Below are 20,455 nucleotides of genomic sequence, written 5' to 3'. Positions count from 1 at the left end.
ACTTAACTTTAGGTAGAAATTAAATGATTTATCGCTAACTAACAAACGGAACTGAGATGGGTGTAAAAGATCCTTTGCTAAAACTAAGAACCGAAGGCACACTTTATGTTTACAACTCAGCCAACCACTTGTGGCAAGATAAATTTATAATGCATTTTTTCCGCCTTCTTATCGTGCCTTCGTGGTGTAGTGGTCTGCACGCTCGGAGCGTATTCGAGAGGTCCGTGGTTCGATTCCCGGTGAGGGCATGGCTTATTTTTCAAGTATCCTGCTTAAAAAAAAATGCTAATGTTTCTACAGTTGCACCGTAGTTGGGGCGCTACTGTAGAAATGCCCGACCGCGTCTGGCAGCATGAGGGACTTATTTACAAGGTGATTTCCTTTGATTTCGGTAGAGAAATCATTGAAATTATTTACTCCTTCATCAAAAACGGGAAATTCTTTGTCTCCGTTGGTAAAGATTTTTCAAGTCACAGAAATATCAATGCAGGCGTGCCCCAGGGCTCAATTTTGGGACCTATAATTCATCTTTTTTTATGTGTGATCTTCCCAGAGATCACATAAATTACAACTATTTCCTTGGCTGCTACGCAGATGACACCACCGCGTTAGCAGCAAAGTCCATGAATGCTGAAAAGGCCATTTAGAACTTACAAATCTTGATGCCGCAACTTGAAAGCTGGTGCGTAAATAAACTCCCAGAAGTCCCAACTTCTTTTGATCAAAAGAACTCACACTAGGACACTAGTAAAAGCCAAATGCAGCTTTTTAATGTAAGCATCCAAATGGTTAAAAGTGTTACGTATCTAGGCATTGTCTTTAACAGAAAGCTCACTTGGTCCGACTACATCAAGAAAATTAGCAGGACTACGGGCATTATCAACAGTCTCACGCCTTTACTTGGAAACATCTCAAAATTGGACCTTTATAAGAAAAGGCATATTTACACTGGAATTATTCGCCCGGTGTTTACCTAAGCTTCACCGACTTGGGCAGCCTATTCAGAAAATGATATTCATAAACTGCAAGTAATGCAGAACAAGTTCCTAAGAAAAATCACAAATGCGCATTTTTATGTTTCCAACAGTACTCTGCACAAAGATCTTAAAATTGAATATGTTGACAAGTACTTACAGCGCATGAATGACAACTTCTTTAGCAAAGCTCTCTCTTGCTCCCACCTTCAAAACTTCAATTGTTTTGATTATACGATCCTCGCTGAAGATAAAAATACTCGTCCATATGCAACTCACCTCACCAGGCACACTAACTTTCGACTTAACTTTTAAATTGTGCCTCGCGCTAACTCTATCTCAATACTGTGTGCTTCAATTGTAATTCTTAATGGATTTTTTATTTAATGTTTTATATCAATGCAATTTTAAATGCTTATTTCTCTTTCCTCGCTTTTATAAATACCATGTATCTTGTTTTCACTTTATTGTATTACGTGCAGTGCTTAAATTGTGCCGGAGCCCGGTTCCGGTACTTCTCAATTTTTAAGGTAAATTACGATTTTAGCCGGAGCCCTAAATAAGATGAGCTTCGGTACTTCCTTTTATAAAATGAACCACAATTTAACACACCGGAGCCCTGAATAAGAAGGCTGCGGCACTTCTTTTATGTAACTGAATAACAATTTTAGTAGCAGGGCAATTCAGTATTCTCTTGGAGGTTTTGAAAGTTTATTGCAAAATAGCTGTAGCAGAAAAAGGTGCGTAGCAGCAGGGTTAAAGAGAAGGGCTAGGTTATTCCTTAGTGAAACCTCGCCGACGCGATCCTCGTAGGGGGGTTAACAGGAATTAGTCTAAAGTCACTCACTATGCTGCATCAGCTCTGACTTTGCCTTTTTAAAACTATTTTCATTCTGCCGGGAAGCGATAGTCTAGCAATGTAGACATCCCAAATTAATTTTAATGGCATATATCTATTTTCTTGTAAAGCAGTGTCAAACTGACGGCCCTCGAAGTAATTTTATGCAGGCCGTAAATTAATTCACATTATTATGACAAGAATTTTAAGAAAACGTTTAAAATTTTGATGGTGTGAAGTCCCGTTTTACGTCATTTTCATTACCAAAAATCAGTGCGAGTAACTCTTCAGAAAATCTAGAATCGGAGTTAATTGATTTACATTTTGATATAAATCTTATTCAGAGAACTGAAGATACAAATTTGATTAACATTTATTTTCATTTGTCAGAAGATAAATATCCTCAGTTACGAATCTTTGCAAATAAGAATACTGGCTTTGTTTTTGAACACATTTACATGAGAACAGTTTTTTCGTAGTTGAAAATTAGTAAGTCTACAAAAAGAACCAGACTGCTGATGAGTATTTACAATTTGTGATTATACTTCCCCTCCAAAATTACAAACTTCATCAAAATCTAAACGTTATGTAGCTGAATGGTGTAGTAAGAAATAAAATTGTTTACGATAATTTACATAAAATTTCTTCTGTAGGCATCATAGAAAACTCTAATAAATAAAAGAAAGAGAATAAGTTGTCATTATGTATTCTCAAGTTTTGTTCCTCTTAGGAAGCTTTCGCACATTTCTTTTCATCTAAATTAAAAGTAAGTTATTTAGCAGTTACTTCATTGAATAAACGGCAAGCTGAAAATTTTAATATTTAGCTGTTTGTTTGAATTAAAAACTGTGATCAACAGAAATTTCTTGCAGATACTAACTTTTAGATTTCAGGCAAAATCTAAGTATCAGTTTTATATTTTTCTTTGCGTTATTTTTATTTGCATGTTTTGACAATTATCTAGTAACAAGTGTTTAATTTAATTAGCAAATTTTGTTTTGTCCCCCTTTTCTTTTATTTTCATTTATTTATTTATTTTTTGTAATTGCTGCCCGTGGGCTTCTTTCATACTATGCATTAGCCCGTGTGCAATGTAAGTTTAAGACCACTGCTGTAAAGTATCGTTTATGCCGTATATCTTCTTGCGTTGTAGCAAAGTGCCATAAAATTCATGGAAATGAGAAAGATAGGAATATTGTATTTCATATTTTTCCAAAGGTGTTTCCTTTTAAACTCCTACCTCTGCGTATATTAACTCGTGGAATTTGTTAGCGTACATGAAAAGAAACACAAATATGAAAACAACTAAATTTATTTAACTTGACTTAAGTTACAGCCGAAATAAATATCTAGGGCTTGGTATTCAACCGTCTAATGTATTTACAAAAGATTCCATTAATTAGTCAATGTGAAGGACAGAAAATCTCACTACACAAAAAATCGTACAAACTCTTGAAGTTCACTTCCTGAAAAAATTCATTTATTCACCTCTTCAAATGAAAAGTAGTTTCAGGAAATCAACGTCTATAATGGGCATACTTCAAATCAACGACTAGAGATATAATTCTTAGAGATGACCGTATAAGGCGTAGAGAAGGAAACGTAATATACTGCTAAGCATGACCATTCGCAAGAATTTCTTTTCATTTTTGGCATTTTTATCATTGGTGCTATGCTATTTTATTTATAAACTTACTTCTGCGACATTATGTCTCCTATTCTTTTTTTATTAGTGCTGAGAACACTGAAAAATATTAAGATAAAAAAGTGAATCACTCTTTATGGAAACATTAGTTTTTAGTATTTCAGTGAATTTTGATTCTATTTAATAATACTCTTCAATGAAACACGTATCGGTGAGAATGCTATTTCAGTTTATCTACCATTGACAAATGAATATTCAGAAACGCATTTACTTAGGGTACAACTCAAGACGTAGTTACTGAAAGAAATTTTTAATCATAACTTTAATTATTTGTAGCCTTGACTACGAAACACAGATTACCCTCGAAAATCAGAATACCCGCTCTACCCTTATAGTGAAATTTAGGTGTGAGAAACGGAGTCCTTCGGAATCTTTTGATTGCGATCTAGGATTTAAAAAGAGTTGGACTTAACCCTGCTGCGATCTGTGTATACGAGCCAGTTTCCCTCAGAAAGTCCTCCACGAAGGCATCCCTCCCCTTAGGCAGATAGGCCTAGTGTGCTTTGCCACAATTAAATACACCACACCACCCTGCTGCGATCTCCCCGTTACCCTGTTATTTAGTTCTTGAATATTTTGAACTTTACAAAAAGTTCAAAATATTCAAGAACAAGATGATTACATCTTCATTCATATATTTTATTTTGTCTATCTCTGGCTTTCCATACTTCTTATTTTATTTAGTCTGTTAGTTGTAAAATTTCATAAACACAATCAAATATGTCTTGTCCTGTAGTAGTACCACGCATCGATACTACTTCAAGTAATTCTTCAAAAACGTTGAAATTTTGTCCCAAGCACGAAGAAACATAGCTAACTGAACTACATCACCAGTGTCCGTACTCTCGTTGCATGCAATTTAAAATCCTTCAAAACTATGCGATTATGCTTTGATCTAATTGCTTAAATTGGCTGCCAAATCATGAATACTTTCTGCAACTGTATTTCGAGACAAAAAAAATTGCTTGAAAAGGCTTCACATTTCCCTTGACATTTCTGTAGCTTTAATTAGACATTCTTTGTGAAATCACCTTCGGTAAAAGGTTTCGAGCGTTTAGCTATCATCTGCGAAAAGACGTAAACTTGCATACACTACCACTTTCGTTTCCATTTGATACTTTGCTAAACACCAATTGCTGTTTATTCAGTTCCAATTTCAGCTGTTTTAAATTTTGTCTCATTAATCCTTCGTAATAATCATATTTTGCTTTAGGTTGTTCATAATGGCGGTTAATGTTATATAACTTTTGAATTTCAATGACATTATTTCATATCAGACAAATTATTCTACCTTTTCCTTCACAGCAAAAATATTCCAATTCCCACTTTATTGAAAATTTCGATGTTCTTCAGCAATTTTTCATTTAGTTTTGTAACAACTTTGATAAAAGCATAGGTACTAAATATATAAAACAAAATATCAGTTGCTTGCACTTTCTCCTCAGGATAGGATTGCAAAAGCGAGCATCAATCGACAAAACAATAGTAAGGTGCTTTCACTATCTGAGGAACCAGTAAAACAGCTATACAGACATGAATCATCCCTTCAGAGCATTTAAGCTAAACAAAGGAGAAGGAAGGTTCATTCAAATAAAAGAGCTACTTGAGTCGCATCAAAAGAACGATTGGCATGTCGTTTACTAAGTTCTAAAACCAGTGAGCCATGTGCTAACGTGAGAGGGGAAAGCAGTAGGTAGAAAATGGACTCAGGCGTTCTAAATACACGGGGGCGTTACAGGTGACTTTGCTGTGAAAGGGAGTTGGCCGAGCCACACATATATTCATTGTGGATCTCATGTCCGCGGGCCGCGAGTGTTGCATCCTTGCTTCTAGAGTTTTAAACCATACACACACGTGCGCACATACTAACTGATACATAGTCTTCCGCTCAGGCAAATTGCCCTCGCATGCTTGCTTTGCCGTAATCAGCTCATCCAAAAAGCTGATACATGGCAACCATTAAAAATGAGAGGTCGGAAAGGTGTAGAAAACTACTCCCGCCACCAGAAAAGATAGAAGGAGTAGGTGCGACTATAAATAGCTAACTGAAGATTAGTGCTTGAAATTAAGCTTACAGTATATTAAAAAAGCTTTGAAGCAATGGATTACACAGAAGAATCTGACTCTGGTCTCTATTTACTCATAATCGATGAGGCATAAAATCAGGAGTGAATATAAATTAAAGGTGACGAAACAAGTGGTAACGTGAAAATACTAAAACTTTTACAATTGCGGAAATTTTTCATCTCCCATTAAGCTATCATTTTTCTTTGGACAGAGCGGTGCGCACCGAACGGCAGAATTTAAGGCGATAAATTGCTGCTGTTGTTGCTCATGCTCACTTCTCTGACTTATAGTCAGCCCAAGCCCACGAAATTCCTCGTGGCAAGGAGCACAAGTTTGCGCCTATTGTTGGCAACAACCTTGAGCACCTTACTGGTTAGAATCCGATTTAGCTCAGTTCGGACCCCAATTTTGATGGAGAGCACTCCGGTGGGACGGGTCTCCCACCCCACTTCCCCTACCCCCAACCTCTCGAGAGGACTTTCGGCTTGTCGCATATTTAGAGTGCCTCCATGCCGAAGGGGCACTATACATTTGCAAACATCCGTGCCTTCTTCGGGACTCGAACCCTGGCTCTTTGGCACGGCAGTCAGCGACATTAACCACTATATCGATGGGCGGCGGTGGAAAACTTTTACAATTTAGCGAAGCACCGAGCAGCAAAATTTAGAAATGGCAAATTATTTACACTTTAACTGGAAGCAATTTTTTTTTTTTTTTAGTTTAGAGAGATATCGGATAGCAAAGTTTAGCACCCGCAGGTATTGCACCAGGCTGCAAAATACCTAGTGTAAGCTCTGCCGGTAGATGGAGACACAAGAAAGTGGGATGCATGTAGGTAATGGGATTCAAGTGATTTCAAAAGAAATGTAGCGAAGAAACGTCTTTATTCAATCGTTGATGGGTTTATAAAGGGAGGGGGAACTATTCTCTTGAACTTTTGGAAGCCCTTCATTTTAAGACACAGAGTATGTGTAATTTTTAAAAATTAATAAATTAAAATTAATTTTGGGGGCTTGTGACGACTGCCACTTTCGCGACACCATAAATTCGCCTCTGCATTCAGTGAAACGGATATTGGGCAGAGATCGCAATCTTTTGCGACGGTCTGTCGCTAGAGGGCACTACCTGTCGCAACCTCACTATTGCCGTTTATGACCATTACTGTGTAGTCTGTCTACTACCGGATTTATGTACGTATGCGTGTGCGTTATATAATAAATGGACACGTAAACAAATACTGTTGCTTTTTCAAACGTAATTTCGCATCAACCAGGAGTTCTTAACCTCTTTTACTCCATACACCCCTTTGACTATTGCTAGAAGGCAGGGTCGTTCCTAGCAGGGGTGCAGCGCATAAATGTACGCGGGCGGCCAAAATCAGGGACGGCCGGACTCTCGCGATATCACGCTTAAATATTTTAAATTCACTAAATTCTGTGTAAGTACTTGTCACATGTAAGCACTTAGTGAGTACGAAATAAATATTTTATTAATCACTGAGCGTTTTTTTTTAAAGGTTAGGGGCAGCAATCTTAGGAAACTACGCGGGCAGTGATTGCCTAGGAACGGCCCTGCTAGAAGATCATCCCCCATTCCAAAAGTCGAAAAATGCATAAACGTTTATTTAAATTTAGAATAGTTTTAATCTCCCAGTCACATATGCTTCCGCTACGAGGGACTGGACGTCGAAAGGGACCATTCTCAGAACCTGCACATTTCCAGGAAACATACGTAGCTAGGTTACCATTTTTACTTACTTAACAGACTTGAACGCCAAACAGTAATCGATTACCACGATCCTTCAGATTGGGATCACGTGATCCTTCAGAAGCAGAACTTTCGTCTGATTAGTTGATCTCTTCCCGGGACAGAAGGTGCAGCCGAAACATTTTCGGCGAGGTATAAAAAAATCTCGCGTAGCCGGTACATCGTTTCCCCAGCTAGGCGGGGCTTCGCTTCCAGCGGTGCTGTTTTATCTCGGAATCCTCCCGTTTAAACCAGTGCTACCAGAATCTCGTTTCTCAGAAAAGTTCCGTCTAGCAGGGACCGTCGCTAGATGTGAAAAAAAACCCCTTAAAGCAAACAAGAAAAAATATAGAAAATGTTAATAAATGTGAAAACTTCAATAAAAGTACTCTTTTATATTCATAAAATAAAACTAAATACTTAACAGGTAAGTTAACAGGCTGACCAGAAACCCCTCTTGAGGAGTTTCTCACCCCAGTTGAGAACCTTTAGTACAGACAGTGAACCGATACTCATGGATACTTAATTGGAAATTCTCTATTAGCCTTACTACACTTTAAAGCAGTGAAAAACATGAGGGAAAATTTTTCTCTTCTCAATGTCGAAAAACGTAGTTTGAAATAAAAACTTAATGCTTGAAAATATATTCCTATTTGGTGAACGTAAACCATATAATGATCGGTTTGCTTGAAATATTAAATTTTAATTTTTTACCAAGTTCTGAAATTCATTGTATACCTGTATAAATTCATTGTCTGAGTTCGTCTGGAACCACGTTTTACGGACAAAGGAGACGGTAGTGTTTGCTAATAGATAATTGCATAGCTTGAGGAAAAGAAAAATAGCATCATCCAATTTACTAGGTAATCCCTATGACTGCAAGCCTCTCCCTGTTAAGCCACTGTAATTTTAGATTTTATGTCTGATTTTTCAGAATAATTCAAAGTGAAATGAAGACAGAAAGATTTATCGTAAAGTGCAACCAATGGAAGAAGAAAATACATTGCTTCATTACATATGAGCTATAAATTAATCTTGGACCAGATTAGTTAAGATATAATTACTACATTTATCTGAAATACAATTAATGTCACGTGATTGCATTTAGTTTTAAAAAAAGGTAAACAGGAGGGGGAGAAGGGAACTTGTTTTTTTTATGAAGGAAGCAATATTTAAGTTCTAAGCATACCATCATAGGGCACTAAAATACTATGTACTGCGCTAGTAGTTTGAAACTCAAATTGCACGTGGGCTGAATGCGCCATAGGAAACCAAACGAAGTACCAGAATTTTTTTTTAAAATCGAAATAAAAGAACTTTATTAACAAAGTAAAAAAGTAATTAAATTTTAAATTTCACTTACGTATTACATTTCACTCACAAATATTTATCCAAACATACCTAAATAATAACAATACAAACACAAGTAAAAAAAATTCAAATTTGTTTTTATTTTCTATCTGAAACGCAAAGTTTTGAACCTGCAAGACCTTTTTATTGGTTACACTTTATAACCCCAACATACTGACAGCTAGATATATTAATATTTCAGACTGGCATTTATTTCAAATAATTCTAATATGTTTAATTGATTATTAAACAACTTACTTTAATTAAAAAAATAAACAAATTATGAAAATTTCCTATGCTTTCAGAGAAAACTTTCCAAGTGGAATAAAACCTGAGAATATATAATGACTGCCTAATCTTTTTCTTTTATTTATTAACTTTTCTTCTACGTATAAATTTATATACACATGTAAATAATTATAAATTGCGTAAGTAAATACAAAATTCGTTTTTGTAATGTCCATGCATTGGAGAAATATTGCTTAAAATTATCTTCATTACAAACTGTGGATGCTCAGATCATCAGTCAATCTAATTCTTTTCTTACCAGTTTTCAGGTGTGACAAATCTGTTCACGTATTCCCAAACAAAGCGATTATTCTCACTGCAAAAGTTTGTAATTGAGTGTGCTTATTTTTGACAAATATAAATAAGATTTATATCACACTGTAAATTAATTAGCTCAATTTACAGATCTTTTTATGTGTTAATCACGTTTTTTTAATATTAATGAAAATAATGTAAACTTGGATTTCAGATAATTAAAATGTTGCAATCTTTGTTACACCGTATTTGCAACAAATACATAATTAAAATGTATTCGGCTATAAATTTACTTCGGGACCGCCAGTCTGATACCACTGCACTATGCACTAACAAAGGTTTTGCGTAAATACTCGAAGACCATTAAGTTGTAGAACTCACAAATATATCCTAATTATTAAGAATATATGGTGGTAAAAGTCTGTAATATCAAAGAAGAATTTAAAGTTCGAAATTTTGCTGTTGTTGTTGCTAATCTTGCTTGTCGAACCTAATCTGTACAAGTCCAAAAATTTTATCGTGCGAAGGAGATCATGATTGCGAAATTTTACCTACAGTTTATATTAGTAATGTTGAGATTTATCGATGCGTATTGGTGAAAGCTAGTTCAAACCAGTATAGTCTAGTCTCATTACAAGAGTCTTTCCTGCTTTTTTCTTTTCTTTTCCTTTTTCTTTTTGATTATATATCGTTTTTGATTACATCAACACAAATATGCTGTTGTGTGTGGAAAGAAAAATGAATAACAAAAAGGACAACAATTTTTATTTGATGCAGAAACCACAGCCAGTAAACAGTCTTTTTACAGAAAAGTTCGACTGGAGCATTTGACGAGAGCGTGTTGCCCCCTTAGCACTAATGTTGCCCCCCTACGACAACAGGCGTTTGAAATGGTCTGATGTTTTTATCTATTTTAAACACAGCCTTTATTTATAACCTTTATTTTAGAACGTTTATAAGAATTTTTAAATTAACTATATTTATTTAAGTAAATTAAATATATTTAATTATGCTACGTTTTTATTATTTTAGTTAATATTGCTAAAACTGATTTTCTAAATTGAAGTGTTAACCGCTATATCACAAAGACATAAAGGAGGAATGCCTTTATTTCCTTTCATTCCCTCATATTAGCTCCTGCGGCAAAGGACCGAGTTCAGCAAATTAGAATGGTAACGAGTAATAGTCTATCTCATTTTAGTTCGAGTGCCTACTGCGGAATCATTGTTTTTGTTTCATCAGGGAGTGGGTAGCAAGTTATCTTAAACTATCTTTAAACTTTAGGTTATCAACTCTGTCCTCATCAGTCACGGAATCCAATATCTTTCAGTTTGCCAATCGAATGTGCTGTAAGGATCTGTGTGTTTGTTCAGATTATGTGGAAACAGATTACTTGGTAGAAATGTTACTAAAAAACCACGACTACATAAGTATAGTTTAATAAGCTGAGCAGTCGATCAGTAGATAAAAGTACTCTGGATAGATAAACTCAAATTTGAACATTTTGGTGAAGAAAAGAGGCAATATATTAGTCCAGGCATGATGATATTGCGACATGCGAGCCGAACGAGGCTTTTTGTCTCATTAATAGGCTCTTTGCCTACGAGGCTCTTCGTCTTTTTGTCTCCTGCAAGAAACAGTAGTTCTATTTTTGTAGTACGATTTTAAAACAGAAATCGTGCAATGACAGATTTTTTTTCGGGTTAATTAGTATTTAATTCTATAAATTACGTTATATATATTATAATTAAATCGATTTCAAACTGTCCATCGTGCACTAATTGTCAAAGTTGCAAACAAAACGGCAAATAATTCTATTCTTATGAATTATTGTAATACCACGTAATTTTTAAAGTAGGTACTTTTGAAACAATACAAAAGACGCCTGCGAAGGTAATTATAAAAATAACATACTTTTATTTTTTCTTTGAAGTTTTATTTATTTTGAGCAGTTTCTCCAGTTCTATTATGTAGTTCTGCTTTCCAATAGCGGCGATGCATTGTCTCAAAAAATTTGCTGTCCTTGTAAGGCACTGTATTCCTTTTTTAGTTCTTAAATGGCTTGGGTCGCTGAAGAAGTTTCTTTCAAGAGAGAAAACGCAGTTCCCACTGGAACTATTTTAAATTGGGGAACTCATGCATAGACCTTATATCGAATGAGGTCATTTTTCACTCGTGCTTAATTAATAAATACCTCGCAGTCTTCCGATTTTGGCCTTAAGGGTCCATAAGAAAATTATGTGGATTTTATGCACTTTTCTGCACAATTTTTCTCCCCCATTTCCAATAATATGCTGAATTTACTCTTTTTCCAGCTAGAACTCAATGATTTTTTTGTAATGCTTCCTTGCTAATCTTAAGCAAGTATTTACTTCATTTGTCAATCTGTCAAAAAACTGAAAATATAGAAAAAAAAATTATATATGTTCTGTGGGAATAGCAGAATTTTCCCTTGTTCAACTAATATGTAACATTCGTTATATTTGATTACACTAGATATTCCTTTTAGCCCAAAATGGCAATTTGCCCAGGAGGGCTATTAATTTCGTTTTGGCATTTTGCGTTGATTCACTATAAACAACGAATCGTTTTTTAAATTATTGCCATCAAATATTAGAGCCCTGTATTATATTTAAAGAAATTAAATAATGAGGAATCTGCATAAATGTATGCATGTTTCTATCATTGTGATAAAAAAAAAGTACCTAGAGCCATCAAATTTTGAATAACGTACGTCTCCACCCGAATATGAGCATTTGGAAGGTCGAATTTGAGAGTTGAAATTTGTTTTATTAACTATTTCATATTTTGTAAAGCATTTATGAGTTTTTAATTAAGAAATTCAACGATTTCAAAGCAAGCAGTGTCAACACTGTACGAGGAGGGAAAAATTATCTCCAGCGCGTGAGACTGTGTATCGGAAATTCTAAAGATATGCTCTTTTAAATATTTTGCGATATTGCTGTTGAATTGAATTTTGCGGTTTAAGTGCGAAGAACATGATATTTAATAACTAAAGGTAACACACGAAACGTTAAAAAAATCGCCCTTTGGGCGTAATATAAAATCTGAAAGCTTTCAGATTTTTTTTTTTTTTTTCTCCCGAAAACTTGTTTAGTTCACAGTAACGTTTCTTCGAATTATAGTTGACAGTAGTATTCTTGAATGCACTGTGCATTCAAGGATAATATTATTAATATCTCATCCCAACTACAATACAGAAGGCATACCTTGCATCAGAAAGAATGGGATAGTTCTATATCTTCCATTTTACTTGGTCTATTGACGAAATTTAATTTGCATTTTTCATGTCCCGAAAACGCGACGCCAAGATAAATTATTAAATTTCTCGGTAAGTTTTTCATCAACGCAAAGCCTGAGAAACTATATTGTAAAAGTTTTAATTTTTAGCATATTTTGAAGGCAGTTCTTTCAGGATATCAGCAGGATTTCATTTTGACGTCTATATTCATAAAATTTGTATATTTCAATTCCTTTGGTAATGCAATTGATTAAATATTTAGGCAAATCATACCACGTCGGGTATAAAAAGACTTTCGGGATAAATTTTCTATATCATATCTGGGTACATATAAACTAAATACATTTTAATTATTCGGTCATTCCATAAAAGTAAAAATACATCAGAAATATTTCAAACGAAACAATCTGTCAGACCCCTAATGACAGAAAACTTAAGTTTAATACTTAATACATTAATTTAAGTTGAAATAACACGCCGAATAACGATTATTTGAGAAGATAAACAACAAGAATCAGCATAATGTTTGAAAATTTTGCAGGAGTAGTTTCGATGGTTTAAATAGAGAACCATCTCCTTCACCTGCCTAAGTGCAAATGAACGAGATAGAATATGGTGATAAGAATGACTGGAAAGAAGTCAAGCTACTGCCACCATCTATTGATGAAACAAGAAAACTAAAACTTAATTTTCTTAAAGGCTGAGGGTAAAGATGGATTGGAATTAATGTCATTAACTAGAAAGAAACGATTTTTTTGAATGTGCAACGTCTCTAGAAAATATAATTCACCAATGGAAGATGTTTTTTGAATAATTTCGGCTGCAGAAAAATGGATAGTGTGATTTTCTGATCACCAGTGTTGGGCGGAGGATTTCTGTGTTTCCCCTTTTCCTTGCATATACCTCATGCTCACTTAACGCGAAATTTTAAGGCTGTCGTAGTCTGACTAATCTAAATTAAACCACATTGACAAGGAATCCCGTAAATACCCTAGTTCATGACTAGAAGAGAAACACGCTAATGTGACAATCAAAATCGTAAAAACAACCTTGTATTTAGCGTAAGTATATTGAAACACTCAATCGATTTCGAGGGCAGATAAAGGTCCCTTCTCATCAGGAGAAAGAAATACCTATAAAGAAGAAAAATAAAGGGGAAGGAGTCTCAGAAACACGTGGTCCTTATCAGCACTGCACGTGGTTATAGCCGGATATTTAATCAGAGTTACACTGGCCGCCTACTTTTACTGAGCCAGGCTATCTGATCAAACATGTAACACAAAGGACAAGAAAATTAGCAAAGTTAAAAATAGGGAGCGAGGGGCAACTGCACCTTCACGCTCAAAATCTGAACTTCGAATAAACATGCTAAATCTTTGTGAATATGAAAAGCCTCAAGAAAATCCAATTCACCTATGGAAGAAGCCTTTTGGATAATTTTTGCCGGTTATAACCATGTGCAGTGCTGATAAGGACCACGTGTTTCTGAGACTCCTTCCCCTTCATTTTTCTTCTTTCTAGGTATTTCTTTCTCCTGATGAGGAGGGACCTTTAGCTGCCCTCGAAATCGACTGAGTGTTTCAATATACTTACGCTAAATACAAGGTTGTTTTTACGATTTTGATTACCCTAGTTCCGAAATGGGGTTCTTAAGTATAGAATAGGGAATTTTATTGATAGAAGAAAAAGCGACCTGAAAGTTAAATTTCTGTAAAACACGCGCAATTTTTTTTATAGTTAAAATTCGAGTAGAGGATTTTTGTGGGCTCTCAAATTTTGAGTCTTCTAATAACATAGCAAATTCCTCTTGGGCCTTATGTGGCAGGCGATTAATATCATTAACGTCAGTCAAAACTTCTTTCTGAATCCAAGATAAGTTTTTTGAACAAAAATTTGATACGAAGTGTTTGCAAAACTGTGTTTGTAGTGTTTTTAAGTGATCTAAAATAATTTTTGAAGTTAAGGTTTGAATTTTTTTTGTCCAGTTATAACGTTGTCGAAAACCAAAAATATTTTGGATGAATAATTTCCACCATATTTTTTCAAATATTGGTCTCTTTAACAAAACATTAATTTTATACCCCATTTAGGGTTGCGGCCCACAGTTTAAGAAACGCTGACGTAAAGTAGTGTTCTTTACATTTTTCCAGGTGAGAGTCTTAACTAAATATGGCGTCTTTCAGTGGGAATAATAATAATAAAAAGCGGCTAAAATTTATCAGTGCTGTTATGACAGGATCACGGATAGTGAAGGAGGACAAACTCGTATTTTCACATTTCCCAAAAATGCACCACTATTCAACACTTCATTTTTAAAAGACGCTATAGTGTATCTCGATCAAACTTAACGTTGCGTTTCCCTAGTTATCAATATCAGTGATACTGTTTGTTACGTAATGTTAATATATTCAGTGAAAAGGAACATGCAGTGAAACCTGTTTTGACCTTGAATGCTATATTGGCTATAGAACTCTAAAGCACAAGAACAAAAACTTGGGAATGAAGTATCCAAACATATTTTAAAGCTCCAAAGGTAAGCAACTTTTATTTTATGCCTGATTACAATTAGAGAATTATATAACTTATGGGAACGTCTATTTTTTTTTTTTGGAATAAAAAAGGAATACCTATCGTACGCTTGTAAAAGAATAATAAATTGGAAGTTAAGTAAATGTCATACATGACGCCTGCTAAATTATCAGTTAGACGCATTCTTATTAATGAACTTTTCTTTTCATAAAAAGTAATTAAAATACTCCCTTCTCCAAATTGTTATAAAAAGTAAATCTTTTCATATGCTTGTTTAGTTCAGTTAATAAGTTTGGAATCATAAATATAACACGATAAGATAGCATCGATATAACACCATAAGTATTTAATAAAAAGTTAAGGCATGAATTCACGGAATGTTTTACTTTGGAGTTCAAAGGCGTGTCTAGGGTTTTCAGCGCCCAGAGATAACTGAAGATTTTACTCCAAGAATGGAAAACATTTCATTCTAAAATTTCGTAACATCAATTTGCCGATCCCTGGATGCTAGACAGATATCTCCCCTTGCCCCACCCTAGCTACGCCATGGTTGGAGTTATACATTTAACTTAGTCACAAAATTTAGCAACATTTTATTTACTAATATATATATATATATAATATAATATAAGTGTATTATGTTACTCTATATGTGTTATGTAATGTGTTATGTTATACAAGTGATGAATCATTTGCTAATAGGCCAGTTTTTAAAATTTCTTTGTGTAAATGTTAATGAGAAGAGAATGACTTTGTTATAAGGAAATAATATTAAAATAAACCCGAGGGAAAAAAAGACAGCACTTTTTCCCTCTCTCTGTATATATATATATATATTTTTTACTCCAAATTGAATTGACTAAAATGCTTCATAAGAATAAGTTCTTTGAGTATCAGCATTGGTTCATAATTCCTTCTATTCGCGGAAATATTTGGCCTGACTAGAATTGCCGGTTTGGCTTTAACTTATAACTCGAGTAAAGACGAAACACTTTCGTATTTACGTATTTTTATCAATTATTGTTCATTGAACGGGAGTTGGTTTGTTCCCCTTGAAAAGTCAACTAATTTCCGATCAATGACAATGATTACATGTTTTAATTTTTCCTTTTACAATTGAAATTTTATTCTTCATGATGATTTAACTCCAGTCCCCGTTAAAACATTTAACATTTTGCTTTCAAATTACTTCAAAACATCTTTCAAAATATAACTTACCAGTATGGATTCACACTTTTAAAATAGTAATTCTACTTTAATTAAACTTAGGAGATAATATAATCAATTAATCAATACTGTTTAGGAAATAAATTCTAATATATATATATATATATATATAATATATATATATTAGGTGTAACCATAAATATTTTGATTAGAAAACTATATCTGTAGCATTGGGAAAATGTACCACGGAAGTTTTAGAACAAACTAGTGTTATTAAATGAACTATTATTAATTCAGCTTAAGTTTTACATAATATAGAATTCTTACCAATTTCTTTTCTAGAATATGTAGCTATATAATGAAAAATTGTACTTTAAGAGAACGTAATGGTCCATCTAGTTAACTGTTTAAAGCGAAAGCATATGAAGGCTTTCTGCCAAAGGTGATGGATACGTTAGTGGAATATTTTCTAAGGGAAACACGCTTGCATTTATATTATGCTTAAGGAAAATCATTAAGAATCAAATATTAGCTACAATATCAGCTAATTGCTCATAAGGGTTGATAAAAGGATACATTGATTCGTTCAAATTTGAATACGTTTTACAGCTATCATGTTTCACTAAAAAATCATCATACTCTTTCTTTTGATAATAATTTTTTTAATACTTCTTAAATAATTTAGTAATTCTTCAGTTAGTTGTACACTTAAGTGAATGGATTGCTCACCTGACTTTTCATCTGTTCTCACATTTCATCTGTTCTGCATTACTGATTATATTTCTATTTCGTAAATGAAAGCAGTCAGTCTTTAGATTGATTTTAGGTAAAATTTTTGAAACTGTAGAAGAATAACAAAATCTTTGCACTTTTATTCAAATAAAAAAAGAGAAAGTCGAGTTAATTTTTTTCTTCTGTTTGGAGACAGCTTTTATAATGAATGGAAATGAGCACGCCACTGTTTGTGATTAAGATGTAGGAAGCCTACATGATAAAGTGAAGCTGAACTAAATATAAGAACAGTAGATGATGTAATGAAAACTGCAATGTATATAAAAAATTCAGCATATTAAATACAGTTACAAATATTATGAAATCTAGTAAAGTGGTCATATAAGAATATGGTAATTAAAAATTTAAGTTATAATTTTTTTGGCACATTGCAGTGTGAGGACTATTATGAATTCTTTTAACTATAAGAATTTTAAAATTGTCTTTTTAGAAATTTTTCAGTGTTACAAATTATAGACAAATTTTAATTTGGGGATAAAATTTTCAAATGAAATGTAAGCCATTAAATGTTAGATTAGCATTAAAGTAACATAAAAAATTAGAGAAAATTAATGAACATAGTCACTATTTTCTTGCTTCTTATATATTTCATTTATGGTACTCGTAATATATTTCTGAAAATCATCTTCTATTAGAAAGATGGAGGCAAGCAGTCCCTTGAGCAGATGGAATAATGTTGAAAAATGATGTCAGATGTTAACAACATTTTTCAGAAATTGATACAAGATTTTTTCTAACTGCCAGATGATTCAGTATACCAGTAGGAAATGGATAGGCCTAAACTTCGAAAAAGTGTTCTTCCAAATTTGCCGTCATATTTCACTAAAATTGCAAGTAAAATGAAAATACCAGCTGCTAGAAGTATGATCGGAGATAGAACGAAATTTTCTGCTGTTACTAACAGTACTGCAATGTTGAAACAGCAAAGGATCTTACTTTTCTGTGTTGACTGAGTCTCCAGAAAATTTTCAAACCAAACTCTTGGAGGATCATAAGTTTTACAGTTAAATTAAATGTATGCACTGTTACAGGCTGCAGGTTATTCCATGTAAGTAAAAATCTAATGGAAAAATATGGGAACATAAGAATAAGTTTTGTTTTAGCATTTTTATAATTTTGCTACAGTACGCCAAACTGCATTTTGCTATTTTAGTATTCCGTGCGCTTAGGCAATACAATCCTCAGTTATGATTTACGTGTTTTTAGCAGTCTTTAAGTGACAATAATATATACCTCGCTTAATACTTAATTGCAATTGAAACAAAACAGCTTTAATTACACTAAATTATTATAAACTGTGAGTAAACATTGCTTCATAGCACAACTTTTTCTAATGTAAAATCTTTGTTAATAAAAGTTTAAATTGAATAAGGCTCCTTTTGAATGAATTAACTGCTAAACAAACGAAGTTCGTATATAATTATATTTTTATGCAAATTGCAGCTACGTTTCCATACATTACCACATTCTTCTTCCTTAACTATCATAAAGCTTTGTTGTACGTCGGGCTTTATATGGAATATTATTCAAGGACATATGTTGCTTGCCTTGAATAATATTCCATGTTTTTAACAGAAGCGAAACATTGGTCGAATTGCGAAACTTTGCTTCGTATCTGGTGAAAACACATTGCAGAAAATTAAAACATGTAAGTATAATTTTATTGCTAAAAAATTATTCCAATTAGTTTTGCATACCTTTTAGTACATTTTGAGTTAGCTTCTTTACTATTTATTTTGTTTAGAACTGTATTTAAATTACGTGAAATTGCGTTTTAAGCATGAATGCTGTAACCTGTTTTATTTGTGTTTGCGTATATGTATTTGATATTCATCATTATGAACTTTCGCTGCATAAGTGTGCGAGGAAATTACTTTATCTCTTAAAATTTATATTCGTCTTTAAAGACGTCTTTATTTTTCGTCTTTAAAAAGCAAATATGCACATTGTTGTACAACAGATCAAATAATATGCATTGGAAGAATATTTTTCTCACTAATATTAACATCTATTCAAATTTACGTAATGCATAAATAATAATAATAGCTTACATTAAATAACATTAGTTGCATGTGATGGTTTTAATAATACTTTGCTCATTGTTTTGATAGCGAATCATCAGCTTTACTGGTAATTTAATACTCGTGTTTTCCTCCCATCTCTAATCTCAGCGTAATAGATGTCTCGTAACTAGTCTAGTCTTAATTTTGAACAAATAATGCTATTTCCAAATTTAGGTTTGAGAAATTACTTTATCTTTTTAAATTCTTTTCTTATCAACATAAAAACGCGATTACTGTATGAAAAGTATTTTAAGCTTATAATATTTAATAAATGTTCGTAATTTAGGTATTTATTTTTTATCTATTTTTCTATTTATATATTACATGGAATATGATATAAAAAGAAAACTTGGAAAACTACACTTGACACAATTTGTGGTTAAAAGTTTTAATAGAATAAATACTTTTTAATTTGTGGGAGAGAGGAAGTGTATACATGCATTTCTATTAATGCACTCAAAATAGGCAAATGTGTAGGAGTTTGAGCAAACTAGATATGACTATGTATTATCTTTCACGTAAGTATATTCTGGTTTTAGGTACATTTTTTTAAATATCATCAGCAGTGATGTTCACTGATGATAAGTACCTCGGGAATGAAGGTGTTGCTTTGATTAGATTCTCTAACATGCTTGTCAAATCTCATTTATGTTGAGCAGATCCATAATGTCATGCATAGTAATTTGCAGGATGTCAACTACCCCTATTCTAAGCCCTGCTCATTACACGCTTTCCTCGAAAAACAGACACTACCATATTAAATTTGTATTTAAAAAAATAAAAAAAAAAATTCTAACTTTTGAGTATGTAAATAGCATGATTTGTTTTTAGATGACATTACAGAAAGTGCTTTTTCATAAATTTTGAAGTACTGTTTTGAAGTTTTCTCTTAATTTTGTTCAAAAGTATTTATTAGGCTAGCTTTGTTTCACTGTATTAATGTTTCACATATAAACATACATCCGCTTAATACGATCACGTTTGTCTACGGCTATTTTGATAACTTTGACCAATCTTGTACCCCTATCTTAATACTCAGAGATTGGAGGACAAAAACTGGAAAAGAACCTGCAATGTAAAATTTAAAATTGGCAAAAAATCAACCTTAATTTGGTGTAAATGTTATCAGGGATTTTTTTCCCCAGAAAACAAAAAAACACTGCAGAATTTGTTTTTTCTGCTATCACTCAGATTTAATGGAGCTTTCATACATCGAACCTTTTTTTTTTTTTTTTTTTTTTTTGCCTAATTTTAAAATTTTGAATAAAATCGAAATGAAACTGTTGGCTTTATTTTGATTTCAATCACAATGATTTGGCCACATTGCTATGTCACTAGGCAAATTAACGTTTTATTTTGATCTTATTTGGTGACTTTATCTTTTATTTGGTGATATAACTTCAGTTTAAAAATTTTATT

General features: G+C 33.2%; 1 long non-coding RNA gene across 1 annotated transcript in view; it reads right to left on the bottom strand.

Moving 5' to 3' along the window:
- Positions 1–20,455, bottom strand: part of LOC118182338 (uncharacterized) — a 315,423-nt gene that overhangs the window by 11,899 nt on the left and 283,069 nt on the right. The window lies entirely within an intron of this gene.

The sequence above is a fragment of the Stegodyphus dumicola genome, chromosome X2, assembly GCF_044657685.1.
Source record: "Stegodyphus dumicola isolate Sdum_Otavi_A_Nest chromosome X2, ASM4465768v1".
In the NCBI taxonomy this organism is placed as follows: Eukaryota; Metazoa; Arthropoda; class Arachnida; order Araneae; family Eresidae; genus Stegodyphus; species Stegodyphus dumicola.
The sequence above is the reverse complement of the archived record's forward strand: the minus strand, read 5'-3'. Positions and strand labels throughout refer to the sequence as shown.